Below are 18,744 nucleotides of genomic sequence, written 5' to 3' on the forward strand. Positions count from 1 at the left end.
AAATTTTCCATTTTCACAAGTGGTAACAGGAGACAAAGCACCCAAAATGTGTTACTCATTTTCTCCAAAATACAGCAACACCCCATATGTGGGGGTAAACTGCTGTGGGACACATGGCAGGACTCCATATGGCTTTTGCAGTGCAGATTTTGATGGATTGTTTTATGGTCGGAACTGTTTTTTTTTTTGAGTGATTGTCTTATGTGGGGGCTATTTTTTTTAGGGACAAGGGGACCTTTTTATTGTTACCATTTTAGAGTACAAAAGACTTTTTGATCGCTTGGTATTACACTTTTTGTGAGGCAAGGGGAAAAAAAGGCTGTTAGAGCAGATTGTTACCGACATGATGATACCTAATATATCTATCATTTTTACTAAGTTTTACACAGTAAAAGTTTTGTTAAGTTTTACACAGTAAAAGCATTTTTGAACAGAATTATATCTCATTTTTGTGTTGTCATTTTCTGAGAGCTTTATTTTTATTTATTTTTTGGGTGATTGTCTTAGGTAGGGTCTCATTTTTTGCGGGATAATTGGTACAATTTTGGGCTAAATACGCCAAGAACTTTTTTTTTTTTTTTTTAATGCCTTCACCAGCCAGGGTGGATCATGGTGATATTTTTATAGAGCCGGTTGATACAGATGCGGCAATACCTAATATGTATACTTTCTTTTCCTATTTTTTACAATTTGTTTATTACTTAATTATGGGAAAAATACGCTTTTTTTTTTAACTTGAAACGTTTATTTTTTTATTATGCAAAACTTTACTTTAACCCTTTCACACCCTGCCTTTCTAGAGCCATAACTTTATTTGTCTGTTCACATAGCCATATGAGGGCTTGTTTTTGCGGGACAAGTTGTACTTTCCAACACCACCCTTTAATATTCAAATAGGGTGAAATTGCAAAAAAAAATAAAAGAAAAAAGCAATTCCACCACAGTTTTATGTTTTTTTTATTTACGACGTTCGATGTGCGATAAAACTGACCAGTTGCTTTTTTTCACATGTCAGTACGAATCCGGCGATACCTTATATGTATAGTTTTTCTTGCGTTTTGATAGTGATAAAAAAATTAAAAGTCGGAAAAAAAATCTGTTTTATTTTTTTGTCGCCATACTCTGACCCCTATAAATTTTTTGTAATTATGTGTACGGAGCTGTATGGGAGGATAATTTTTTTGCAGGGCGATCTGAACTTTTCATTGATACTATTCTGGGGTGTGTATAAGTTTTTGATCAGTTTTTATTACATTTTTTGTAGAAAATGAAGCGACCAGCAACGGCGAATCGGTCATTTGGACTCTTTTTTCCGTATGGGGAACATATTTTTATATATTTATACTAAAGGGCGTTTTTGCACATCGCGACACCCATGATTTGCATTTTTTTATTTTTTTTAGTTCTTTTATTTTTATTTTGGGGAAAGGGGGGTGATTTGAATTTTTATGTTTAAAAAAAATTAAAATTTTACCACTTTTTTATAGTTCTCATAGGGAACTATAACAATAAATCATCTGATTGCTATTATCATAGACTCTAATGCACTAGCATTGGAATCTATGATGATTTTATTATTTTCCTATGGAGCCCTATTAAAGACAAGGACTCTATAGGAAATACTATGCAGCAGCCTCCTGTCATTCACAAAGACAGGGGCTGCTGCACACAAGCTCCGACTCCTCTGATCGTCACACGGGGAGCCGAATGACCACAGAAAGCGCGTGTTTTTGTTTTTCAGCTCGCTCAGATGCTGTGCTCAGGATTGACCATGATATTTGAGGGGCTAAATGTCCTAACTTGTGACAAAAAATAAAAACTTCCATGAACTCACTATGCCCATCACGAAATACCTTGGGGTGTCTTCTTTTCAAAATGGGGTCACTTGTGGGGTAGTTATACTGCCCTGGCATTTTAGGGGCCCAAATGCGTGAGAAGTAGTTTGAAATCAAAATCTGTAAAAAATGACCGGTGAAATCCGAAAGGTGCTCTTTGAAATGTGTGCCCCTTTGCCCACCTAGGCTGCAAAAAAGTGTCACACATCTGGTATTGCCGTACTCAGGAGAAGTTTGGGAATGTGTTTTGGGGTGTCATTTTACATATACCCATGCTGGGTGAGATAAATATCTTGGTCAAATGCCAACTTTGTATAAAACAATGGGAAAAGTTGTCTTTTGCCAAGATATTTCTCTCACCCAGCATGGGTATATGTAAAATGACACCCCAAAACACATTCCCCAACTTCTGAGTACGGCGATACCACATGTGTGACACTTTTTTGCAGCCTAGATGCGCAAAGGTGCCCAAATTCCTTTTAGACATTTGGATCCCAGACTTCTTCTCACGCTTTAGGGCCCCTAAAAAGCCAGGGCAGTATAAATACCCCACATGTGACCCCATTTTGGAAAGAAGACACCCCAAGGTATTCAATGAGGGGCCTGGCGAGTTTATCGAAAAAAATTTTTGGGCATAAGTTAGCGGAAATTGATTTTTTTTTGTTTTTTCTCACAAAGTCTCACTTTCCGCTAACTTGGGACACAAATTTCAATCTTTCATGGACTCAATATGCTCCTCAGCGAATACCTTGTGGTGTCTTCTTTCCAAAATGGGGTCAGTTGTGGGGTGTTTGTACTGCCCTGGCATTTGAGGGTCTCCGCAATCATTACATGTATGGCCAGCATTAGGAGTTTCTGCTATTCTCCTTATATTGAGCATACAGGTAATGAGATTAATTTTTTCCGTTCAGCCTCTAGGCTGAAAGAAAAAAATGAACGGCACAGATTTCTTCATTCGCATCGATCAATGTGGATGAAAAAATCTCTGCCCCAAAAAAAAAGGAGGGGAAAGGCATCTGCCAGGACATAGGAGCTCCGCCCAACATCCATACCCACTTAGCTCGTATGCCCTGGCAAACCAGATTTCTCCATTCACATCAATCGATGTGGATGAATAAATCATTGCCGGGATTTTTATATATATATATTTTTTTCATATACAAAGTGTTTGCCAAAGCATAGGAACACCGCCTCCTCCTCAGCTCATATGCCTCGGCAAACGTATCTTTTACTGCAGAGGAGAAATCTCGTCTTGCAGCGCGCCATACACCGACTTGTGTGTAATCTGACAGCAGCGCAATGCTTCTGTCAGAATGCACATCAGTGCTGCAGCTAGTCGATCGGTTTGTCCACCTGGAAGGTAAAAAAAAAAAAAAAAAAAAACATAATTTTATTAACTTTGGAACAGTACCACATCACAAACCTGCTTGGCAGTAAATAAATCTAAGGGAAGAATAGTTGAATATATACTGGAACACCTTCCCAATTAAAATATACCTTTTAATAATACTCTATTAAAATCTGGCCTACAGCCGGACTACACACACAAGAAAGGTCAACAAACAATGTCCTATAATGGCAAAAAATGGCTACAGTTACACCTATATATAAAGGTAAGAATACACGACTGGTGAGCAATCCTGGGGATTTTGGTTACCCCCACACAAGGTACTCTAAGTGTAGGGTACAGCTGAGGACCAAGAAAAATCATTAAGGAAACCAATATATTGTGGTTCATTGATGACCTTATTGCATAGGTTCACATGATACACATTCCGTGATTGTTCACGGTTAGCTGAAATACTAAATATGTATATCGTGAATATTCACATACTGTTGAACCACAACAAAGGTTACTTGGTTACTCACGATTTGCTGAAATACCAGGACAGATGGACTCAGAAGGTTACTTGGTTACTCACGATTTGCTGAAATACCAGGACAGATGGAATCAGATGGTTAGCTCAGTCGTCAATGGGTGTAGTGCTCCATAACTAGATGGAGATCTAGTGCTGGTGGAAGAAGCGTTTAGGATGATTATTTAGCACTAGTGATGATTATGGTAGTCTGTAGGTCGTAATAGCAGTGATACAGCTCACAACTGTGATATCCAATAGTAGGAGAGATAATCCTATCCTATGAACGTCCCTTCCTGACCCTACACAGACTCAGCCCAGGGACACCCCTTAAGGGTAGAGGTTCCCTGTCCTCGTGCCTAAACTAGCTCTCCCTATATCTCCCTATCCTAATTGACCAAAAACTAGGCATATTAGACACACTAGAAAAACAAATACAAAAATACAAATCCCAACGCTACGTTTCCCCAGTCCATATAGTTTCCGACTGGTTCGTCAGGGGAAGTGGAGACCAATACTCCATCAGCAATATCTCATGATAGAGATTTTCAAATTTGGCGTCTCTCAATCAAGACCCTCCAGGAATAGAAGCCCAGATGTAGGCAATAAATGACCGGTGTCCCCTATTGGTTTCCTTAATGATTTTTCTTGGTCCTCAGCTGTACCCTACACTTAGAGTACCTTGTGTGGGGGTAACCAAAATCTCCAGGATTGCTCACCAGTCGTGTATTCTTACCTTTATATATAGGTGTAACTGTAGCCATTTTTTTGCCATTATAGGACATTATTTGTCGACCTTCCTTGTGTGTGTAGTCCGGCTGTAGGCCAGATTTTAATAGAATATTATTAAAAGGTATATTTTAACTTTGGAACAGAACATATACTTTAACTTTTTGAACTGAACATTAACCTTTTTGCTTGCTGGTGATTTTTTATTTATTTTTTACCTTTATAGAACAAACCTCTCCTTCCCCATGGGACAATGTGCAAAGCGCAAATCGCCCAAAGATGTGGCGAAGTGCGTTATGCACTTTGTCCCAGGTGAAAGGAGACGTTTGCAGCAGCTCTGTGTGAATGGGCCCTAATAGCCCTGTGTGCCTGTCCTGGTGAGATGTGATCCCTATGCTAGGTGTACCTGTGTGTGGTTCTTCCGGAAACACTCCCCTAAGCATAGGGCAGGGTGGTCAGGGCAGTCAGGACAGAAATAGCGGGTGTCACGCCTTATTCCACTCCTGCTACAGACACAACATCTTTTTCGGGGTGACGGTTGGGTTGAGGTACCGGCAACGACATTGGGGAAATGTCGCTCGTGTAGACGGCTAACTACACTGGTGGATGGGGCCACGGAACCTCCTGGGTACAGGAGGTTCTCGATGATCTCTTCCTGAAATTTGAGGAAGGATCGTGTTCTCCCAGCCTTACTGTAGAGAACAAAACTATTATACAGAGCCAATTGAATCAAATATACAGACACCTTCTTATACCAGCGTCTGGTTCTGCGGGAAACTAAATACGGAGACAACATCTGGTCATTGAAGTCCATCCCTCCCATGTGAAGGTTATAGTCGTGGACTGAGAGGAGCTTTTCAATGACACGGGTTGCTCGCTCAATTTGTATTGTCGTATCTGCTTGAATGGAGGAGAGCATGTAAACGTCACGCTTGTCTCTCCATTTCACCGCGAGCAGTTCTTCGTTACACAAGGCAGCCCTCTCCCCCCTTGCAAGACGGGTGGTAACGAGCCGTTGGGGGAAGCCCGCGCGACTAGTTCGCGCGGTGCCACAGCAGCCAATCTGTTCTAGAAACAAATGCCTGAAGAGGGCCACACTTGTGTAGAAATTGTCCACATAAAGATAGTACCCCTTGCCGAATAAGGGTGACACCAAGTCCCAGACTGTCTTCCCACTGCTCCCCAGGTAGTCAGGGCAACCGACCGGCTCCAGGGTCTGATCTTTTCCCTCATAGACACGAAATTTGTGGTTATAGCCTGTGGCCCTTTCACAGTTCTTATACAATTTGTATTGTTTGAAGCAAAGGCGCCCGGTAAAATGTATTAGGGACTCGTCTACGCAGATGTTTTGCTCTGGGGTATACAAATCTGCAAATTTCTGGTTGAAATGGTCTATGAGGGGCCGAATTTTGTGGAGCCGGTCAAAAGCTGAGTGGTCTCTGGGACGGGAGGTGGTGTTGTCGCTAAAGTGCAGGAAACGCAGGATGGCCTCAAAACGTGCCCTGGACATAGCAGCAGCGAACATGGGCATGTGATGAATTGGGTTCGTGGACCAATATGACCGCAATTCATGCTTTTTAGTTAGACCCATGTTGAGGAGAAGGCCCAGAAAAATTTTAATTTCGGAAACTTGGACTGGTTTCCAACGGAAAGGCTGGGCATAATAGCTTCCCGGGTTGGCGGTTATAAATTGTGTGGCATACCGGTTTGTTTCGGCCACGACTATGTCTAAGATCTCCGCAGTCAAGAACAGCTCAAAAAATCCCAGGGCCGAACCGATCTGAGCTGTCTCAACCCGAACTCCAGACTGGGCTGTGAAAGAAGGAACTACAGGTGCGGCTGAAGTTGGGGACTGCCAATCAGGGTTTGCCAGCACCTCAGGGATTCTAGGGGGTCTACGGGCCCGTCTTTGCGGTGGCTGCGACGGGGTAACTAATGCACGTGCCACCGTACCAGCTTCAACTGCCCTTCTGGTGCTCGCCACTTCACCAGGTTGTACGGCAGTGCTGGTACTAGGTCCAGGGAGGGCTGCGCTGCTGGTGTATGCCTCACCACGTAATCCGACAGCGCCAGCCCCACTCTGCTGCCCTTGAAGCGGATCCTGCGCAACCTGTGGTCTAGCGACACGGGGCCGGGTACGCCTGGTGCTATCAGGGACCTCAACCTCCTCGTCCGAACTTTGGGTCAGAGTGACACTGCTTTCTACAGGTTCATATTCTGACCCGCTAGATTCGTCAGATGAGGGTTCCCATTCCTCATCCGACTGGGTCAGAAGCCTGTAGGCCTCTTCAGAAGAATACCCCCTGTTTGACATTTGGGCAACTAAATTTAGGGGTATTCCCTGAGACTACCCAAGAAAAAAAGCAAGCCTTGTCTTACAAATGGGAGGCTAGCGAAGTACCGGAGGCCGCTGCGGTTGATAAAAAATATCAAAACTGATTTTTTTATCGCCGCAGCGCGTGTAAAGTGAATGTGCAGTGATAAAAAATAAATAAAAATTTGTCACTGCGGTTGGGCGGGTGTGGGCTAACGCACCTGTGGGCGACCGATCAGGCCTGATCGGGCAAACACTGCGTTTTGGGTGGAGGGCGAACTAAAGTGGCACTAATACTATTATAGATCTGACTGTGATCAGTTTTGATCACTTACAGATACTATAAAAGTACAAATGCTGATTAGCGATACGCTAATCAGCAAATAAGGGACTGCGGTGCGGTGGGCTGGGCGCTAACCGATCCCTAAACTACCTAACCAAGGGGCCTAAACTATCCCTAAAACCTAACAGTCAATACCAGTGAAAAAAAAAAGTGACAGTTTATACTGATCACTTTTTTCCGTTCACTAGTGATTGACAGGGGCGATCAAAGGGGTGATCAAAGGGTTAATTGGGGTGCAGGGGGTGATCTGGGGCTAGTGTGTGGTGTTTGGTGCTACTCACTGTGAACTGTGCTCCTCTGCTGGATCCAACCGACCAAAAGGACCAGCAGAGGAGCAGGGCAGCCATGTAACAGAACATATTTACTAATATGATCTGTTATCTGGGCTTTGATTGGATTTTTTTTAAAATCATCAGCTTGCCAGCCACGATCATTGGCTGGCAAGCTGATGACGCGACCCCCCTTGAAGAAATGCCGGCCCGCATTGCGCATGCGCGGGCCGGCTAAGTGCGTCATCTCGCGTCTCGCGAGATGACGCGTATATGCGTCAGTCTGCCTGCAGCTGCCGCCTCCGGACCGCGGAGGCTGTTAATAATACCCTCACAGAGTCCCCAGTAGAGATAAGGCCCCCTATTGTTCCCCCAGTGGTAATAAAGCTCCCTACAGACCCCTCAGTAGTAATAAGGCCCCCATAGTGCGCTTAGTAGAAATAAGGCGGATCTATAAGGCCCTCCTATAGAGCCCCCAGTAGTAATAAGACCGCCTATAATGTCCCCTGGATCTGCAGTTATAATCCTCCCTCCACCATACAGTCCCATGTAAATAACATCATTTCCTCCCCAGCTGCTTCCAACGCACAATCCCATGTAAACATCACCTCCTAAGGCTACTTTCACACACTTTCCGCACCGATATAATACAAACCAATGCATCCGTTCAGGACCGAATCGTTTGTATTAGATTTGAATTTCTAAGTCTCAATACGGATCCGTCCTGACTTACATTAAAAGTCAATGGGGGACGGATCCGTTTACAATTTCACAATTTTGTGTCAATGCAAAGGGATCCGTCCCTATTGACTTACATTGTAAGTCAGGACGGATCCGTTTGGCTCCGCAAGGCCATACGGACACAAAAACGCTGCTTGCAGCATTTTGGGGTCCGCCTCCAAAACTGGACGGGGGGCCGTACGGAGCCGAACGAATGCATTCTGAATGGATCCGCATCCATTCTGAATGCATTGGGGTTAAACTGATGCATTTGGGGCCGCTTGTGAGAGCGGATCTCACAAGCGGATCCCCAAACGCAAGTGTGCACGTAGCCTAAACATTAAGTCCCATGTACATCATTCCCCCCCCCACCATCCACTTTCAACATACAGTCCATGTAAATAACATCACTCCCTCCCCCAGCCACCTCAAGAACACAGTTCCATGTCAATAACATTCCTCCCTTCAGCTCTAACATACATCCCAGTTAAATAACTACCACTCCCTGCATTGCTCTGCTTCTCCCTTCACTTACCTCTCCTGTACAGACATCACCATTAGGCTCCTTCTCCTCTTCACTCCGGTGTCCAATCCTGCACTGGTCACATGATGGTGACATCATCCAGATCATCCTATCACAGCCTGTTTTGCTGATCACATGACCTGTGATGTCACCACAGGTCCTTCACCTCTTCCCAGTGTAAAATTCAATTGTATTGCCGTTCTGTGTAAGGCAATACTCTAGCAGGCAGGAAGGACATTTGGGGCATGGGACAAAACATCCGAGGCCCAGGCCCCGAATGTTTTAACCTAGCGACGCCCCTGTGTATAGGCTCTTGTTGGGTGACAGCTTGCAGCCTTAATGCAGTTTTTCAACTTACTTTACCGGAATACCCCTTTAAATATTTTTCTCCATTTTGTATATAGTTGCTGTCACCGCCTAAGGCTATTTTCACACTAGTGTTTTTGCTGGATCTGGCAGGGTTCAGCAAAAACGCTTCAGTTACTGATTATACAACCAACTGCATCAATTATGAACGGATCCGGTTGTATTATCTTTAACATTGCAAGGATGGATCCGTCATGGACTCCATTGATCAGTTTTCTATTGTGTCAGAGTTAAACGGATCCGTCCCCATTGACTTGCATTGTGGATCATGATGGATCCGTCTTGCTCCGCATACCATGATGGAAAGAAAACTGCAGAAGCCTGCGGTTTTCTCTCCGGTATGAGAACGCGACTAAATGAAACAGAATGCATTTTGGAGCACTCCGTTCTGTTCATTTACGTTTTGTGTCCATTTACAATGAATGGGGACGAAACTGAAGCGTTTTTTTTCTGGTATTGAGACCCTATGACGGATCTCAATACCGGAAAATGGAAATGCTAGCCTTACCTGTCTGGGCTCCAGCGAGCCACTCTGGAGTTGCAGCACAGGCATAACAAACAATTGCAGGTACCACCAGGTCCGGAGTACTGCACATCTCATTTTAATTAGATAGATAAAAGGAAAGAGGCAAATGTAGAAGTAGGAACACCGTAGCAAAAAATAAAATGAGCCCCCTATTATGGGACAAAGTTTTGCCACTAGACAGTGAAGGGCTTGGTGCTTTTCTCCCCTCCACCTCCTTTCTATAACCCTTGGCCCACCTTTTTACCCCTTGTTTGCTAATGATACCGTTCCTCTGCAGAGGTCAGTACTGCAGAACTGGACTGATTTGTGATTGTTTATGTGTTTTACATGTGTAAATGAGGTTTCATGAAACAGCTCAATAATGCATTTCATTGCTGCTGCAAATATTCATAGATTTTACCTACCTATGGAAAATTCTTGATAACATGGCGAAATATATATTTTTTTCATAATTATTAAAGAAGTAGAAGGGTAAATATCAGCATCTGTAATCCTGCCATCTGTGAGACGGATGCTAATCTCTGTCTGAGAATGCCGAGCAGACAATAGGTGTGTATGAATATTTGCAGAATGGCACAGTGTATAATGTAGGTGTAGCTGTCTTTTGCTGCAGAGGTGTCTCGTGACGTCACTGTATGATACAAGGCACGTTCTCCTGAGCCTCCGTGTTTTTCCCTGTCTGATGGAAAGCTGCATGACAAGTATCAGCCTGACAGCCGTGAAATCCCTTGACCAGCCAGCCGCCCTGCTCTGAGTATTTATAGCGGCTCCTGCAGGCAGTGCCAGTGTCACTGACATCTGAGACCAGTTTTTATTATTCCCAGAGCTGACAAAGAGATTTTACATTCTATTATGATAGTTCATATATATTGTTGAATTCTTTTATATAGTAAGTGATGAGGTTTGTGGAGGAAAGGAGGGAAACCACAGCTTGAAAATAGGACCTGTTACACTGCTGTGGATGTAGCTGGATATGTCGTGTAAAATCAAGATTATTTGCATTTGATCGTTAAACAGGAGTAGGACAATGCAGACATATCAAACGACCCCCTCTCCCGCATCATCCAATTTCTGAAGTTAAGCATGATAAATGGCTCCTTAGAGTATATTTAACCCCCTCTAGACTGTACCAAATGCGTAGGCTCCCACAGTCTACCTGCACCAGATGTGATGCTTCCAGAGGTTCTTTCCTATTACATGGGCCTGGCCTGTTCTACAACATTACTGGTTAGACATTCATGAGTTTATAAACGCCTCCTGGAGTTTGCTCACTTACAGTGAGGAACAGAGGTATTTGAACACCCTGCAAGTTCTCCCACTTAGAAATCATGGAGGGGTCTCAAATTCACATTGTAGGTGCATTCCAACTCTGAGAGACAGAATAAAAAATAAAAAAATAAAAAGATTTTTAAAGAATGTATTTGTCTTGCACTGCTGAACATAAGTATTTGAACACCTGAAAAAATCTGTGTTAATATTTGGTACAGAAGCCTTTTTTTGCAATTACAGAGGTCAATTGTTTCCTGTAGTTCTTGACCAGGTTTGCACACACTGCAACAGTGATTTTGGTCCACTCCTCCACACAGATCTCCTCTAGATCTGTCAGGTTTTGGGGCTGTCGCTGAGCAACACAAAGTTTCAGCTCCCTTAAAAGATGTTATATTGGATTTAGGTCTGGAAACTGGCTGGGCCACTCCAGAACCTTCATATGCTTCTTACGGAGCCACTCCTTGGTTATCCTGGCTGTGTGCTTCGGGTAGTTGTCATGTTGGAAGACCCAGCCACGACCCATCTTCAATGCTCTGACTGAGGGAAGGATGTTGTTGCTCAAAATTTCACAATAAATGGCCCCATTCATCCTCTACTTAATACAGTGCAGTTGGCCTGTCGCCTTTGCATAAAAGCACCCCCAAAGCATGATGTTACCACCCCCATGCTTCATAGTAGGGATGGTGTTCTTGGGATGCAACTCATCCTTATTTTTCCTCCAAACATGACGAATGAAGTTTAGACCAAAAAGTTCTACTTTGGTCTCATCTGACCACATGACTTTCTCTCATGCCTCCTCTGGATCATCCAGATGGTCATTGGCAAACTTCAGACAGGCCTGGACATGTGATGACTTGAGCAGGGGAACCTTCCGTGCAATGCATGATTTGAAACTATGACGGAGTAGTGTTCTACCGACAGTGACCTTTGAAACTGTGGTCCCAGCTCTCTTCATGTCATTGACCAGCTCCTCCTTTGTAGTTCTGGGCTGATTCCTCACCTTTCTTATCATCAGTGATACACCACAAGGTGAGATCTTGCATGGAGCCCCAGTTCGAGGGAGACTGACAGTCGTCTTTAGCCTCTTCCATTTTCTAACAATTGCTCCAACAGTTGATTTATTTTCAATAAATCTGCTTGGCAATTGCCCCGTAGCCCTTTCCAGCCTTGTGGAGGTCCACAATTTTGTCTCTGGTGTCTTTTGACAGCTCTTTAGTCTCGTCCTTGGTAGTAGTTGGCGTCTGACTGACTGTGGGGTGGACAGGTGCCTTTAAAGAGCTCAGATAGGTGCAACTGAGTTAGATTAAAGGGGTTGTCCAGGTTCAGAGCTGAACCCGGACATACCCTTATTTTCACCCAGGCAGCCCCCCTGACTTGCGCATCAGAGCAGCTCATGCTCCGATGCTCTCCTTTCCCTGCGCTAAATCGCGCAGGGCAAAGGCATTTTTTGGATATCCGGTGACGTATCGGGGCTCTCCATGGGGCTGCCAGGAAGCCTGGTGACGTCACCGGCACTGAAGGGTGGGATTTCGCGCTGCCTTAGCCAGCAAAACGGCATACCAAAATTATACCAAAATGTATACTAGTATATAGGAAAACTAGCAGAGTATCCCATGGCAACTAGGGATGAGCGAATCGACTTCAGATGTTTCATGCAAAGTCGTTTCGCATAAGACTTAGTTTCAATACTGGATGGGGCTGGAGCTGTGTACAGTATTAGAATGTATTGGCTCCAATTAGCCGAAATTATTACTTTGCGAAGTCTCGCAAGATTTCGTGTAATAACTTTGGGAATTCATTTTTACTGTAAATGTTGAAGTTTTATGCAAATCAACTTCGGATGCTTCATTCGCTCATCCCTAATGGCAACCAATCAGATTGCATATTTTCCAAAGGCTCTGTGCAAAATTAGTACTGTAATTTGTTGCTAAGAACAGCTGCTCCACTTTTCACTAGTTTTGATGAGTCTCTTGCATGATGTTGTTTGTATAATCTCCTTTATTACTATGCACTTTGCTTCTTAGATATGGCTGGAGGAACACATTTGCTACCACCCCAATATTCCAAGCTGTTAAGAACACTTAGTAGAGTGATAATTCTGTGGAGGTCTTATGATGTTATTATCATATTACCTGGTCTTTTGATATCCGCTGTTTTGTGGATGCCCATTTTTGTCGCAATAAACACAGAGAAGCCATGTCTCCATCATCCGGAGAGTTCTACAGGAGATATTAAGCAGTAGGCTCTTTTTCTATACAGAGATTTGTCATGGATAATCTTCTCCCGTTAATACTCCGCTCCCATGTGACTCACAATAACCAGCGCGCCTGTTGCTATGGCGACTACGTTTTATTTTTTCCCATTCAGTTGATGGACAGAGGAAGCCTTTCACTTTAACCTATTCAGTATGGTCAAGAATCTCTGCTGATTGCAATATATATATTGTTTACAAAATCCCCATCTAACATTAAAGGAAAGCTGTAACCTGGAACATTGCTATTCATGTACAAATATTGTTAACATAGTGGGACCGCGCTGCTCCTTATTCACACACAAAGCGTTTTTCCAGGAATGCAGGTATTCACTTTATCTGGCTCAAGACAGACACCCTTCAGTTGGATCACAGTGTGCTTCTACGCAGATCTATGCTGGATCGTCGTAGGCTCCTCTGCAAGATGTCATAAACCGCACAATAGGGAGAGTACCTCCGGTGCAGTTAAAAAATTCTGCTTTATTATACTCACAGAAATAAAATGTTTTTTCAGCATATCAATATAGCAATATTCTTTCCGCACAGCCCGACCCAGGTTTCACATATAGCTTCGTCAGGGGCGAGAATCTACCATGCCTAGGGTAGGCGGTTATTTAACCCCCTTCCCCCCACATGGCACAGCTGATAATTATATTGCCCATCCAATTGCACAAGGGATTTCTCCTGAATGCTCATATTCCAAATAAAATACATAAAACACAAATAAAAATATATTCCATTCACCTTTTAAAATTTCACATACACAATATCGCAATTATATAGCTTTTTCATGCTGACTCTCCCCTTTGGGAGTTGTGTTACAAACACGACTAGGTCAACCAATGACTGACTTCCAAGTGCTTCATTCATGAAATCACACGTCCAGGTAAGTTCCCTCCCCCTGCTGGACAATTCATTACTCCTCACTTTCATTGCTCCGGCGCAATACAATGCCAATATCCCGAATATATTCAAACTAGGCAGGGCTTTAGATCGAATTATATATTCATCCCTTTAGGTTTGAGGGTGCCTAGTTTGTATATCCATTCGATCTCTCTTCTATTTAATTGCATAATTAGGTCACCACCCCGCCATTTTATATCAATTTTTGGAACTTACTCCCCATCAACTTATGTTTTACACTATAGAAAGCTTGAATCTGCATATTTTAACGCACAGTAGACATTAGGCCCAAATCTGTTAGTGTTGCAAATACTGTGTTAGTGGCGAAAATACTGCAATATTTCCAAAGTCAGTTGTCAGTAGCTTTGTCTTTAGTGTGTTTGTTGAAAGAGAATGAAATTTTATTGCGCCTACCAGTCTTTAAGTTCCAGAAAACAGATTTGCAAACTATTCCATATTTTGTGTGACTGTGTACAGGAACGTCAGGAACACGGAAGGTTTCCAAACGAAAGACCCAAAGACAGAATGTAGGTAGTAGCCAGCTATCCAGCCAGAAATAGTAGTAGTAGGCCGCTGTTGTCCTTGGCTGCAGAAAGGCGCAACGTTATAATTGAGGAGAAAAAGAATAAGATTGTGGATTGAATGGCTCACTCCTCCTCTCAGTCACAGCAGGATGATGTAGAGGTGACTTCTGAGTCTAACACCATACCGTGGAGCATTCCTCCTGTTCCTCCTCCTTGCAGCCTCAAAGAAGGCTTTCTCTCTCTTCACTGCCCCTTCCTAGTGGGGTGCCTTCCTTTTTCCTAATAGGTAGCAAGAAAACTCCACCACATCCAATGGCAGATGAAGAAAGTCTCCCTGTTGATGACTTGTGTGAGAGTCCGAAAGCAGAAAAGGGGTAGTAGTGGGGGATGAAGAATAAATTGAGTCCAGACCTTGTGATGAAGTTCAATAACTTGAATAAACGTTTCTCCAATAGTTTCAGTTATCTTGGTCCTAGCAGGCCTTGACATTAACTGTGGCAGGCAAACTCCTCTCTGCTACATATGGTACTCTCTGGCTCTGCTGTGCTCTCAGGCAGCTTCCTCTTTATGCTGTACTTCACTGTGTAGTCTGACTCTATATTGGACCAGGGAACTTTACTCCTGACTTCAGAGGCTTCCAGGTTCAGGCTCCACGTCCAGCTGAGCTGAAGGTGCTCTAGCTGGTCTAAACAAGGCACGTCCAACAGGAACATTCTCCTGCTTACTTCTCCTAGCAGGGTACTCTCTACACACTCATTTCTAACTAGAACTCCACCCTTCCTGCAGCAAGTGGGACACGCCCACCACCCCAAAGAGGGGGTGTTAGAATGGAAAGAAAAGCTCCATTTTCTCTGAGATAGCTATGCCATTGATACTGCCTCCTGCTGGTGAACCAGGCACATTAGAATTGAACAGGAAATGCACACTGTGACGGTCCTGCAATAAATACACAGACGGTCCTGACATAAGTTTAACCATAGGAGATAGTAGGGAGGTGCAAAGATGGTAATGCGCCTCTGGGCGCTACAGCTGCTAGGGAGTACAAGAGATCAGTAGAACAGTGAAGCAAGGAGCAGATGGCTCCCTGCTTCACCATTGAGATAAACCGCCTGGCGGGTGCACTCCCCCCAGCCTCTGCGCCCAGGTCACGTGCCCTGTCTGCCTCACTACATCCCTGTCACCAATAAACATTGGATTGGCAGTGGGGGGCAGCAATAATGTATGTCAGGGCATATGCAGAGCAGGGGGAAGCAAGGAGACTAACATGATATCTCACAGTCAAATAAAAGTGACAAAGAGGGTGAGGAGTCTGATGACAATTGTGTGTTTGACAAGAGCCAGATCAGGGTGCTGTGGATACAACATCAGAGGAGGAGGGTGGTGGCAATAAAGAGGAGAGGTGATGTACCTCCCAAAGAATAGTCAGGGACATGTCTGCTTCAGGATCTGGTGTTGCTGCTGACATTGTGGGTGCATTAGGCCCAAAATGTGACAGAGCTAAGCCAAGCTCGGCTGCCTCTAGTTCTGTGCGAGTATGTCCCATCTGGCAGTTTTTCTCCATGCTGCCGCAAGACAGAAGCAAGAATAAAATTAGCCATGGACAGCCAAACACAAACATACCAAAGCTCTATTGAAGCACACAAAATGGCATCACCCCATCCTGTGTGCACACAAAGGTGGCAGCCAGATACCGTAAAAAGAGTTCCCTCCTACTCCCAGTATTCCTTGTGGTAGCCAGGCATCCACGGGCAGTACAGTGTCATTCACGCTTTATGCCTATCCCACTCAGGCTCCTCTTTTTCTGCTCCATCGTCAACCATTGATAACGGAATGCAAGGCCAGGAAACAGCTCTACAAACCCAATAATGCGCTGGTGCGCAAGCCTGATTCCCAACGGCCAAGTGGCTGGCAGTGCAGTCGCTACCTTACCATTTAGTAGAGTCTGCTACCTTTAGAGAGCTGATAGAATGCACTCATCCTCGTAGGAAGATATCTAGCCCCCATTATTTCTCCCAAAAAGCCATCCCTGCCTTGTACTCCTACGTGGCAGAGAACATGGACCTCTTGTTGTGCATCTGGAGCAGCTGCTATGGGCAGGAACAATACATGTCTTTCACGGCCCACTGGGTCAATGTTCTCTTGCAGCAGCGGTTAGGCAGCACCCCAGAAACAAAACCAGGTCTTTTTAAAGCCTGTATGATTGCGTCGGACTGGCTCCTACACCAAGGGAAATGGAGAAAAAAGAGAATTCTCAAGGACAATGCTTGCCAAATAAACTTTCAACTGCGTAGTCTTGGTATATCTGTTTATTTGTGTGATGCCTGAGGAAAGGGCTGGTCCCACAAATAAATGGATAAACCAAGACTACGCAGTTGAAAGCTTTTTCGGCAAGCGGCGCCCTTGAGAAGTCTCCTTTTTCTTCATTTTCCTTGATTCCCCTATTTGGAACATCAGATTGTTGTGTGCCAAAAGCAACGCCCCAAGTTGAGCGGATTTCATATCCTCCCTCATCATCTTTTGATTATTCCAGGTGTTGCTTTACATGCTTTCTGTTTATTTTTTCAGAGATTTAGAAGATGACTCCCACACCAGGCACCTATCTGCCTTCTCCACATCCTCATCCTCATCCATGGACGTCTCCAGTCCCCAATGACGGCAGGGCACAGTGTCCCTCCCATTCCCCCTCCTTCCTATCACATGTGTCAAGTCAAGCGTTGCAATGCGGTGTTGCAGCTGATCAGCAATGTACAAGAGATTGTCTTCGCATTTCAACCATTCTCATGTGGCGAGGAATGCTCTCCTGGACAGATAGGTCTGCCACTACAACACTTAATCCACAATGTTCCGAAGTTGCAAGAATTCAACATTGCACATGCTAGAGTGCCTGCACTAGCAGCAGAAATCTGTGGTTTTGTCATGCACCAGACCACCTCAGCAGGGAGCATGTGTTGTTTCGAGGTCAGGTCTTGCTGTCTGCCCTGAAGCTATTGGGGACCCAAAAAGAGAAGCTGCCATGGAGGAGGATGAGGAGCTGGAAGAGGAGGAGGAGTTAAGGAGCAAGAGAAAGACGCACAACACCCAATCGTCTCAGTAACACTTGGCGAATGGCATCTCTGACAGTGTGAGAATCTTAGGTTGGAACTAGTCACATACTACTCCTTTTCCTGACAAGAAAACACTCTATATATTCACGCAGCCACAAGGGGGAACTCAATGCAAAGAGATAATTTCAGCTTCCATTTCAGTAAATGGTAACTGTATGAATTCCTATGCACTCAGATCCCCTTAGTAGTGGCCATAGGCAGCTAGCTTTGTAATAGAAGGGAATTATATTTACCAATGTATTCTAGAAATTCATTGAGAAATATATTGTTCAGAAGGATCGCCAAATTTATTAAGCACCTAGAGTGGTGCTTGAAAGTTTCTGAACCCTTCAGAATTTTCTATATTTCTGCTTAAATGTGACCTAAAACAACATCAGATTTCCATGCAAGTCCTAAAAAAGATGATAATAACCAAATCAAGCAAATTATAGTGATGAGCGGCAGAGGCTTTATTTGAATTTGCGATATTTGACTAATATTTTGTAGAATATTTGTCATATGTTCACGAATATACGAAAAAAACGAATATATAACAATATTTTGAATATATTGCTATATATTAGTTTTTAGAATATTCATCATTTTTTTTCATCCATCTGAAGTGAACAGTACACATGATTCCTCCCCACTTAGGGTGTCTGGTCCCCAAAAAAACTGTTCTTATTTGTCCAGGCTCCCTAGGATTTCAGCCCGCTCCAGTAAGTGCCCGTTGCCATGCACATGGATTGTCCCCATCACCATGGGAACACCTCAGGGTTAGAATATACCATCGGATCTGAGTTTTCACGATCTCACAACAGCAACTAGTCTTGTCATAAGACTATCCAACCAATATATAATAAGTATTTTCCTACCTATCATTAATTTAAAAAAATAGATACTATAGTATTTTATTTTTAAAATAAATCATTACCACAACATATAACAGACAATCACACAAAGGCTATATGCCAAAAGCCCGATATGTGCAAGCCAACAACCTATCCATAAGACAGGTACAGTCAGCATACCTTACAATTGCAGCCTTGCGTGCAATGAGACATTCAAGAGCAGCTCTCATCTGACTGAGAGCCAATAAGCCTCAAAGTTGCTTGATTTTTGTTGGATGGCTTGGGGGACCTGCGCACCTAGATCATTATCATTAGGGTGACAAAAATTAGAATTTTTTGGGGTGGATGCCAGGTAACTCTTCTCACACTGCTTAGGAGGGCT

Source organism: Bufo gargarizans, chromosome 9, assembly GCF_014858855.1.
Source record: "Bufo gargarizans isolate SCDJY-AF-19 chromosome 9, ASM1485885v1, whole genome shotgun sequence".
NCBI classification, from domain to species: domain Eukaryota; kingdom Metazoa; phylum Chordata; class Amphibia; order Anura; family Bufonidae; genus Bufo; species Bufo gargarizans.